Source organism: Pristiophorus japonicus, chromosome 3 (genome assembly GCF_044704955.1).
Source record: "Pristiophorus japonicus isolate sPriJap1 chromosome 3, sPriJap1.hap1, whole genome shotgun sequence".
NCBI lineage: Eukaryota > Metazoa > Chordata > Chondrichthyes > Pristiophoridae > Pristiophorus > Pristiophorus japonicus.
In genome coordinates, this window is record NC_091979.1 from 244,510,709 (window position 1) to 244,522,515 (window position 11,807).

The following is an 11,807-nucleotide window of genomic DNA, read 5'->3' on the forward strand; positions in this document are numbered from 1 at the left end:
TGTAGAGGAGACCACATTGTGAGCAGCAAATACAGTATACTAAATTGAAAGAAGTACAAGTAAATCGCTGTTTCACCTGGAAAGAGTGCTTGGGGCCCTGGACAGTGGGAAGGGAGGAGGTAAAAGGCTAGGTGTTGCATTTCCTGCGCTTGCACGGGAAGGTGGCATGGGATGGGAGGGAGTGCTGGGGGTGACTGCGGAATGGACCAGGGTGTTGTGGAGGGAGTGGTTCCTTTGGAATGCTGAGAGAGGAGGGAAGGGGAAGATGTGATTGGTGGTGGTATCACGCTGGAGGTGGCAGAAATGGCAGAGGATGATCCGTTGAACGTGGAGGCTGGTTGGGTGAAAGGTGAGGACAAGGGGAAACCTGTCGTGGTTCTGAGAGAGAGGGGAAGGGGTGAGAGCTGAAGTGCGTGAAATAAAGCGGACATGGTCAAGGGCCATGTCAGCCACGGCGCAGGGGAATCCTCAGTTGAGGAAAAAGGAAGATATTATCAGAGGCACTAGTGTGGAAGGTGGTGTCATCAGAGCAGATGCGATGGAGACACAGCCTCATTTCTAGAGTTCAACATTCCTCTTGTTTACATCCCGAGACCAACACTGGCAACTGCACCTTAACCGAGCGGTGGGATAGCCCGGATTAAGGAAGGTGGTTTAGCTTAATACTACAGTGCAAGGTACTGCAGGGAGGCAGAATGTGGGGTTCATGCCCGTGATTGGTCCACCGCTAGAAATGTCCCATTATGGAGTAGGAGGCTCAGCTAGAGTAGAAGCAATGGCAATAAGTTAGGGACGGGGATAAAATGAGTCAGGGCTCTCACCCCTTAAGAAGTTAAAAAATAGGAGCAGGAGTAGGCCATACGGCCCCTCGAGCCTGCTCCACCATTTAATACGATCATGGGCTGATCCGATCATGGACTCAGGTCCACTTCCCTGCCCGCTCTCCATAACCCCTTATCCTCTTATCGGTTAAGAAACTGTCTATCCCTGTCTTAAATTTATTTAATGTCCCAGCTTCGACAGCTCTCTGAGGCAGCAAATTCCACAGATTTACAACCCTCTGAGAGAAGAAATTCCTCCTTATCTCGGTTTTAAATGGGCGTCCCCTTATTCTAAGAATATGCCCCCATAGTTCTAGTCGGCCCTATCAGTGGAACCATTCTCTCTGCATCCACTTTGTCAAGCCCCCTCATAATCTTATACATTTCGATAAGATCATCTCTCATTCTCCTGAATTCCAATGAGTAGAGGCCCAACCTCCTCAACCTTTCCTTATAAGTCAATCCCCTCATCTCTGGAATCAACCTAGTGAATCTTCTCTGAAATGCCTCCAAAGCAAGTATATCGTTTCTTAAATATGGAAACCAAACCTGTACACAGTATTCCAGGTGTGGCCTCACCAATACACTGTATAACTGTAGCAAGATTTCCCTGCTTTTATACTCCATCCCCTTTGCAATAAAGGCCAAGATTCCATTGGCCTTCCTGATAAATTGCTGCACCTGCATATTAACCTTTTGTGTTTCATGCACCAGGACCCCCAGGTCCCGCTGTACTGCAGCACTTTGCAATTTTTCTCCATTTAAATAATATCTTGCTCTTCGATTTTTTTCTGCCAAAGTGCATGACCTCACCAAAGTGCAAAATCCCCTTACCCTTGTCGACGTCCCCCACCACTGACACTCGCTGCTGAGGCACGCAGGGATATGGTAGCATATTGCTTATGTTACTGGACTAGTAATCCAGAGACCTGGCAGAATGATTTGGAGACATGAGTTCAAATACCACCATGACCATTGGGAAATTTAAATTCAATTAATTAAATAAATCTGGAATTTTGAAAAAACTAGTATAAGTAATGCTGACCATAAAACTACTGGATTGTCATAAAAACCCATTTGATTTACAACTGGTCTTTAGGGAAGAAATCTGTTGTCCTTACCTGGTCTGGCCTTTGTGACTCCAGACCCACAGCAATGTGGTTGACTCTTAACTGCCCTCTGAAATGGCCTAGCAAGCCACTCAGTTATATTCAAGAAGGCAGCTCACCATCACCTTCTCAAGGGCAATTAAGGATGGGCAATAAATGCTGGCTTTGCCTTCAATGTCCACATCCCGTGACTGAAGACAAAAACCAGACAGGTTGACCCGACTATTGGAAGGGACAGGCATCTTCGTGCTGAACGACAATGACTGGGGCTGAGGCGGGACACTGTGTCACTGACCCCTGCCTTTGCCCCAGGGGATCAAAGGCCTTCTATACAGCGGGCACGTGTGAGTGCTGAGTTATCGTCTGGAAATTGCGGCCTCTCCAGGTGCGTACGATGCACTTTCATGCAATTTCTATTAATTTTTTTTAAAGTGGTGTTTTTTAAAATTTATGTGTGTGCTTTATTTGATTCTAGGGGTATTCTCATTGATAGCAATGGGAGTTCACAGCTCGGAGCCCTCATTACTGTGAATGAGAATACTACATTCCAGGCCACGTGATCCCAGGATGAGCATAAGCTCCTGGAAGACATGTTCCCATACGCTGGACTGGGAACCAAGCCTCGGAGTGCAAGTCTACATTCCTCCGGGACTGTTATGTATGGAGAAAGAATCAGACTGAACACTGTGAGCTCAAAAGTAAAGTGTGACCTTAGTCTTTTATTGCAGGTCTCCAGAGTGCCTCTCCAACCTGTGAAGCCTCCTTAAATACCTGTGCTCCCAAGGGATTATGGGATTCCTTGGGAGTCCAGGGGATAAGCCCTCTGGTGGCTGTACTGAGTAAATACAAGTCCACATAAATAACAACACTCCCCGCCAAAGTCACTAGTGTAACTATTTACAATATGAGTCGATCTGGGGTCCTTCTTGCCCTGGTTGATCGTCTCGGTGTGAAAGCTGGTGTTGAATCATTTGTTGGGCCCTCACTTGGCTGCTGTGCAGCTGACCTTGCTGGGTGCCTGGTGTGTTGTGCCCTGCAGAGCTGCTGTGGATGATGGGTTCTGCTTCATTCACAGCAGCCCTGCAGGGCCCAACCGTGGTGCCAGTTGTGTATGTTGGGGGATCAATAAAGGTAGGGTCCAAGGTGGGTTGCTCAGGATAGTCCATGAATCTGAGTTTGATTTGGTCCAAATGTTTCCGGTGAATGAGTCCATTTGAAAGTTTGACCCGAAACACCCTGCTCCCCTCTTTGGCCACTAGGGACCTTGTCCATAATTTAATACAAATACAGGATCATTGATTTCAATCTTGCGTGACACATTTGCGCTATCATGGTATGCACTTTGTTGAAGCCGCCTGCTCTCTACCTGTTCATGTAGATCAGGGTGAACTATTGAGAGCCTTGTCTTAAGAGCTCTTTTCATGAGCAGTTCAGCAGGTGGGATCCCAGTGAGTGAGTGGGGTCTTGTGCGGTAGCTAAGCAGGACTCGGGATAGGTGAGTCTGCAGTGAGCCTTCAGTTACCCTCTTCAAGCCTTGCTTGATGGTTTGCACTGCTCTCTCTGCCTGACCATTGTACGCTGGTTTAAATGGGGCAGATGTGACATGTTTGATCCCGTTACGGGTCATGAATTCTTTGAACTCAGCACTGGTGAAACATGGCCCGTTGTCGCTCACCAGGACATCAGGTAAGCCGTGAGTGGCCCACAGGCTTTCAGTAATGGCAGCGGCTGTGCTAGCCGACATCTCGCATTCAATCCACTTGGAGTACCCGTCTACAACCACAAGGAACATTTTACCCAAGAACGGGCCTGCATAGTCGACGTGTACCCTAGACCATAGTTTGGAGGGCCAAGACCATAAACTTAGCAGCGCCTACCTGGGTACATTGCTTAACTGCGAGCATGTATTACATCTGTGAACGCAGAACTCTAAGTCTGCATCGATACCGGGCCACCACACGTGGGATCTGGCTATTGCTTTCATCATTGTGATGCCTGAGTGGGTACTGTGGAGGTCATTGATGAAGGTCTCTCTGCCCTTCTTGGGGACCACTACTCGATTGCCCCACAGAAGGCAGTCTGCCTGTATAGACATTTCATCTTTGCGCCGCTGGAACGGCTTTGTCTCTTCCTGCATTTCCACTGGGACACTGGACCAGCTCCCGTGAAGCACACAGCTTTTGACTAGAGATAATAAGGGCTTATCCAGGTTTTGATCTGCCGGGCAGTGACGGGTGATTGCTCACTCTCAAATGCTTCCATAATCATGGCTAGATCTGCGGGCTGCGCCATTTCCAGCCCGTGGTGGGCAATGGCAGCCTACTGAGAGCATCGGCGCAGTTTTCTGTGCCTGGCCTGTGGCAGATGGCGTAGTTGTATTTGGACAACATGAGCGCCCATCTCTGGATGCGGGCCGATGCGTTGGTATTTATCCCTTTACTCTCGGAAAACAGGGATATAAGTGGCTTATGGTTAGTTTCCAATTCAAATTTTAGCCCAAACAGGTATTGGTGCATTTTCTTTACCCCATAGACACACGCTAACGCTTCTTTTTCAATCATGCTGTAGGCTCTCTCAGCCTTAGACAGACTCCTGGATGCATAAGTAACCGGTTGCAGTTTCCCGAAATCATTAGCTTGAAGCAATACACATCCGACGCCATATGACGACACATCACATGCTAGTACCAAACGCTTACAAGGATCATACAACACAAGCAATTTGTTTGAGCATAACAATTTTCTCGCTTTTACAGAGGCATTTTCTTGGCTTTTGTCCCAAACCCATTCGCCCCCTTTTCGTAGTAAGACATGTAGTGGTTCTAGCAGTGTGCTGAGACCCGGTAAGAAGTTATCAAAGTAGTTCAAGAGTCCCAGAAATGACCGCAGCTCCGTCACGTTCTGTGGCCTCGGTGTGTTCTCGATTGCCTCCGTCTTCTCGTTGGTGGGCCTGATGCTGTCCGCCGCAATCCTCCTTCCCAAGAACTCCACTTAAGGCGCCAGGAAAATGCACTTCGAGCATTTTAACCTGAGCCCCAGGCAGTTGAGTTGACTAAGAACCTCCTCCAGGTTCTGCAGGTGCTCGACTGTGTTCCGACCTGTGACCAAGATGTCGTCCTGGAAGACCACGGTGCGTGGGACCGACTTCAGTAAACTTTCCATGTTTCTCTGGAATATTGCCGCCGCTGATCGGATTCCAAATGGACATCTGTTATAAACAAAAATACCTTTGTGCGTGTTGATGCAGGTGAGGGCCTTCGATGATTCCTCCAGTTTCTGCGCCATGTAGGCTGAAGTCAGATCCAGCTTCGTGAACGTCTTTCCTCCCGCCAGCGTTGCAAAGAGGTCGTTGGCCTTTGGTAGTGGGTATTGATCCTGCAGGGAGAAACGATTGATAGTTACTTTGTAATCGCCACAGATTCTGACGGTGCTGTCTTCCTTAAGGACTGGGACAATAGGACTGGCCCACTCGCTGAATTCGATCGGTGAAATTATGCCCTCTCTTTGCAGCCGGTCTGTCTCGATCTCCACCCTTTCTCTCATCATGTACGGTACTGCTCTCGCCTTGTGATGGATGGGTCGCGCCCCCGGAATTAGGTGGATCTGCACTTTTGCTCCTTGGAATTTCCCGATGCTTGGTTCGAACAGCGAAGGAAATTTGTTTAAGACCTGAGCACACGAAGTGTCGTCAGCGGGGAAAGCGCTCGGACATCGTCCCAGTTCCAGCGTATCTTTCCCAGCCAGCTCCTGTCGAGCAGCATGGGACCATCGCCCGGTACCACCCAGAGTGGTAGCTTGTGCACCGCTCCATGACAGGAGACCTTTACGATAGCACTGACGATTACAGGAATCAGTTCTTTCGTGTAAGTTCTTGGTTTCGTGCGAACTGGATTTAAGACTGGCCTTGAGGCCTTGTTGCACCACAACCTTTTTGCCCATGATGGACTGGCTCACGCCCGTGTCCAGCTCCATTAACACCGGGAGTCCATTTAGTTCAACATTCAGCATTATCGGGGGACAATTCGTGGTGAATGTGTGCACCCCATGTACCTCTGCCTCCTCTATGTGAGGCTCTGGTTCGTCGTGATTCTCCGTGGATCTGTCCTCCTCTGCAACATGGTGGTTTGCAGGTTTAACAGGCTTTGCAGCTTGCCTGCACACTCGTTGGAGGTGTCCCATTGTTCCACAGCCCTTGCAAACGTACTCTTTGAATCGGCATGAATGGAAATGATGATCACCCTCGCAGCGCCATCAAGGTGTTAATGGCTTTGCATTCATCACCCTTGTTGGTGGACTCTGAGACATCTGCAGACGAGCAGCTCCAGTTATGTGTGACTTGCCCTGTACATTACGATTCGAAATCAACATCACTTTGTTCACAGTATTTGTAGCAGCACTTGTGTGCTGAGAGATTTGCTTCATATTGTCACTGGCAGCAATGAACGCCTGGGCTATCACTATAGCCTTACTCAAGGTTGGGGTCTCTACAGTCAAAGGTTTGCGAAGTATGGTTTCGTGGCCAATGCCAAGTACGAAAAAGTCTCTGAGCACGTGCTCCAAATGTCCTTCAAATTCGCAATGTCCTGCAAGGCGTCTTAGCTCGGCGACATAACTCGCCACTTCCTGGCCTTCAGACCTTTTGTAGGAGTAGAACTGGTACCTTGCCATCAGAAGGCTTTCCTTCCGGTTCAAATGCTCTTGGACCAGTGTGCACAAATCGTTGTACGATTTCTCCATGGGTTTCGCTGGAGTGAGCAGATTCTTCATGAGGCCATACGCTGGTGCCCCACGGACGGTGAGGAGGATCGCCCTTCATTTGGCAGCGCTCTCTTCCCCATCTAGCTCATTGGCCACGAAGTATTGGTCGAGTCGCTCCACAAAAGTTTCCCAATCATCTCCCTCTGAACATTTCTCCAGGATGCCCACTGTTCTCTGCATCTTTGGGTTCGCTATCTGTATCTCATCGCCAGTTGTTGTGTATGGAGAAAGAGTCAGACTGAACACTGTGAGCTCAAAGTAAAGTGTGGCCTTAGTCTTTTATTGCAGGTCTCCAGAGTGTCTCTCCAACCTGTGAAGCCTCCTTAAATACTTGTGCTCCCAAGGGATTATGGAATCCCTTGGGACTCCAGGGGATGACCCCTCTGGTGGCTGTACAGAGTAAATACAAGTCCACATAAATAACAGGGACCACCAGGTATTTTCATTAAAAAAATTTCAGTCGGAGGCGTTTGTCCGCAGGAAGCCTCCGAATACAATTTTCTCCCCATTCTTTCTAAGGTGCTCCAAGTCTAGTGCAGCTTACAGATCCTCCACCTTAATGGAGTACAGGTACCAAGTAAGAGCCTCCATTCAAAATCTTAAAGTTGCCTTTTCTCTTTCCAGATGCTGAGGGACTTGCCATGCATTGCCAGCATTTTCCATTTTAATTTTATATTTCCAGCATTCACAGTTTTTCTATTTAAATCTACCCAGGCAATTACCTACTTGGCTGGGGCCAGGCACAATGACATCTGCAATGTCTGGTAATCATCATCATAGGCAGTCCCTTGAAATCGAGAAAGACTTGCTTCCACTCTAAAAGTGAGTTCTCAGGTGACTGAACAGTCCAATATGGGAATTACAGTCTCTGTCACAGGTGGGACAGACAGTGTTTAAAGGAAAGGGTGGGTGGGGAGTCTGGTTTGTTGCACGCTGCTTCTGCTGCCTGCGCTTGTTTTCTGCATGCTCTCGGCGATGAGACTCGAGGTGCTCAGTGCCCCCCCCCCCCCACAGATGCTCCTCCCCCACTCAGGGCGGTCTCTGGCCAGGGACTCCCAGGTGTCGGTGGGGATGCCGCATCTCATGGCACAACAATATTTAAATTGTAAAGATGGCGCTTAAAAACATATTTTTTAACTTTTTCTTCATCTTTCTGCAAATATGTCTCAACATTGTGATGGCCACCTACAGATGAGAAAATATGCTGCCTCATGCACTTACAGCAATGCCGCTCTGAGTCTGAAACTGGTTGCGAGGATGTTGCTAAGGACAACTCCATTAAAAAGCTCCTTCTAATTTCCTCCTCCCACACTCGACTTCCCTTTGATTCTTCCCCGCAGTGATCAGGAACTCGCGATGCAGGGGATGTAATTGGCTAGTTGCCCAAGTGATGACCTCCTCCAAGTGTTCACACGACAAGGAATGAGTAACATGCCTCCCGAAAAAGAATTAATGACTTCAACAAAAATAAGATGGAACTCACAGACTGCGAAAAGGGCTCAAAACAAATAAATCTGCAGAGGCGGATGGTATTGATCCCTGAGCACTGAGGGAGCCAAGTGATAAGATTTGTGTGGTGTTGTTCGGCTGCCCGTGTCCTAACTCGCACCAAGTCCCACTCACCCATCACCCCCTGTGCTCGCTGACCTACATTGGCTTCCGGTTAAGCAACGCCTCGATTTCAAAATTCTCGTCCTTATTTTCAAATCCCTCCGTGGACTAACCCCTCCTTTCTCTGTAATCTCCACCAGCCCCACAACCCCCCTCCTCTAATTCTGCCCTCTTGAGCATCCCTGATTATAATCGCTCAAACATTGATGGTCTTCTGTTATCTAGGCCCCAAGCTCTGGAACTCCCTGCCTAAACCTCTCCGCCACTCTACCTCTTTCCTCCTTCAAGATGCTCCTTAAAACCTACCTCTTTGACCAAGCTTTTGGTCACCTGCCCTAATTTCTCCTTATATGACTCAGTGTCAAATTTTTTCGTCTCGTAATACTCCTATGAATCGCCTTGGGATGTTTCACTACATTAAAGGTGCTATATAAGTACAAGTTGTTGGTTGTTGTTGTTGAGATACCTGCACTTCTCTAATTCAGGCCTCTTGAGCATCCCTGATTATAATCGCTGAACCATTGGTGGCCGTGCCTTCAGCTGCCTGGGCCTTTAGCTCTGGAATTCACTCCCTAAGCCTCTCTGTCTCTCTACCTCTCTTCCCTCCTTTAAGACGTTCCTTAAAATCTACCTCTTTGACCAAGCTTTTGGTCACCTGCCCTCCTTACATGGCTCGGTGTCAAATTTTGTATTGTAACATTCCCGTGAAGCGCCTTGGGACATTTTATTACGTTAAAGGCGCTGTACAAATACAAGTTGTTGTTGTTAATGAACCGTGAGGAGGTGTAGTAAACTTGAAATAGGCTAACTTGATGTCCATTTTCGAAAAAGGCGACAAAACAGATCCTGGAAACTACAGACCTATTAGTCTTACATCGATATTGGCAGAGGAGCGGGAGAGATCGGGACCCAGGAGCATCGTGGTCAGGGCCCAGGAGAGGCGAGGGCCCAGGGGCAGCACGGGGCAGCCCACACTGTGATATGTGTGCGCACTAGGTCCGTGCAGCAGAGCTGGTCTCCAGTCGTCTTGGGTAATCCTTGCCACTGGATCAAGGCCTATTTCTGTCAAGCCCGTGTGGTGGCTGGTGTGCAACGGCCATCACACGTTAAAAAAATCCACGCACAGACATCTTCCACCCTTCAACATGTAGCTCGGGACCGAGGATGTCAGGTCCCTCATTGATCACCTGCGAACTCATCCCTTTTTGGTGTGGAAGCGGGGCATCCTTGACACACAGCACTGCCTGATACTATATTATACTATACGATACTGGATAGAACAATGGAATTGATTATCAGGAGTAAACGACAACAACAACAACATTTATATAGACCCTTTAATGTAATAAAATGTCCCAAGGCATTTCACAAGAGTGTGAAGATTGACACCAAGACAAAGAAGGAGATATGTAGTTTCAAATGCTCCATCTTCAGTTGCTGAGGTTTTTTCAATGGTTCCCTGCCAACGTGTTTTCTATTCCCACTACAAATGTCTTTTCCTCAGTTGCTTTCCAAGCCTGGACAATAATGTTGACATTCGGAACATAGCTGTGCTACATGCTGTGGTTTTTGGTGACAGGATATTCTTCACTATCTTTACGTTTCTAACTCTCAGTTGAGGTTACTTTTATGCAACTTATATGAAGCTTCACGAATCTGCAGCAACTAACACAAGGGGCTCCCATCCATAGTCAGCAACCTGACACTGAAGGACAAAATTACGTAGCCCCCATTTGGGGAAGTGGAGTGGGGCGTTACTGGTTACCGCAGCCGCTAAAATCCCGCGGGAGTCGTTAGCGGTGCGAAAAATCAAACGCCCCATTAACGGGAGGCACATACCTTCTGAATTTCTCCCCCTTAGTGGAGTAATACCCAAAGTGTTTCTCCTGTGATTTCTGCATCAGTACGAATTTGGCTCTTATCCAGAATTTCAGTTTATTTTATCTTTGTGCATTGATTTGGCTCCACAGCTTTAATAGAGTTTGTATTGATGTACGATCCCAGTTCCCTTTGTTGAAAGGTATCGCTTCACACAATGGGTGATCAACAGTGGGAAATAGGCTTTCGGGAGCAATGGATCACTGGATACATTAAAGTAAGATGCTGTAATGGGATGACAGTAGGAGTGATATATAAGAAAGATGGAATTCAATGGAGCGAAGGGCCTTCTTCATCAGAATCGACCATGTAATCTTGTGAACTAATGGATTGTGCAAGGTGAGTTTACAGGAAAGAGATTGCAAACTAACGGATAAGGGGAGATCAATAGACCAGTTTTCTATAGGTTCTCTTTGCAGTAAAGAAAAGGAAGGGAAGACATGCATTTCTATGTTGCCTTTCCCAACCTCAGAACACCCCAGAGCTCTATACAGCCAATGAAGTACTTTTGAAGTGTAATCACAGTTGTAATGTGGGAAACGCAGCAGCCATTTCATGCACAGCAAGGTCCCGTACCTCGGGAGCCTACTATCAGCAAGGGCAGACATCGACGACGGGGTCCAACACCACCTCCAGTGCGCCAGTGCAGCCTTCGGTCGCCTGAGGAAGAGAGTGTTCGAGGATCAGGCCCTCAAATCTGGCACCAAGTTTATGGTCTACAGATCTGTAGTGATACCCGCCCTCCTGTATGGCTCAGAGACGTGGACCATATACAACAGGCACCTCAAATCGATGTCTCCACACGATCCTTCAAATCCCCTGGGAGGATAGACACACCAACGTCAGTGTTCTCGATCAGGCCAACATCCCCAGCATTGAAGCACTGACCACACTCGACCAGCTCCATTGGGCGGGTCACATCGTCTGCATGCCCGACACAAGAATCCCAAAGCAAGCGCTCTACTCGGAACTCCTGCATGGCAAGTGAGCCCCAGGTGGGCAGAGAAAACGTTTCAAGGACACCCTCAAAGCCTCATTGATAAAGTGCAACATCCCCACCGACACCTGGGAGTCCCTGGCCAAAGACCGCCCTAAGTGGAGGAAGTGCATCCGGGAGGGCGCTGAGCACCTCGAGTCTCGTCGCCGAGAGCATGCAGAAATCAAGCGCAGGCAGCGGAAAGAGCGTGCGGCAAACCAGACTCCCCACCCACTCTTTCACTCAATGATTATCTGCCCCACCTGTGACAGAGACTGTGGTTCTCGTATTGGACTGTACAGCCACCTAAGAACTCATGTTAAGAGTGGAAGCAAGTCTTCCACAATACCGAGGGACTGCCTATGATGATAATGATGGTTGCGGGATAAATGTTGGCCAGGGTACCAGGGACAATGCTGCTCTTCTTTGAAAGAGTGCCATGGGATCTTTTTCGGCCACCTGAGAGCAGACGGGGCCTCGGTTTAACATCTCATCTGACAGACGGCGCCTCTAATTATGCAGCACTCCCTCAGCACTGCACTGGAGTGTCAGCCTAGATTTTGTGCTCAAGACTCTGGAATGAGATTTGAACCCACAACCTTCTGACTCGGAGGCGAGAGTGCTACCCACTGAGCCACAGCTGACAGTGCTTCCA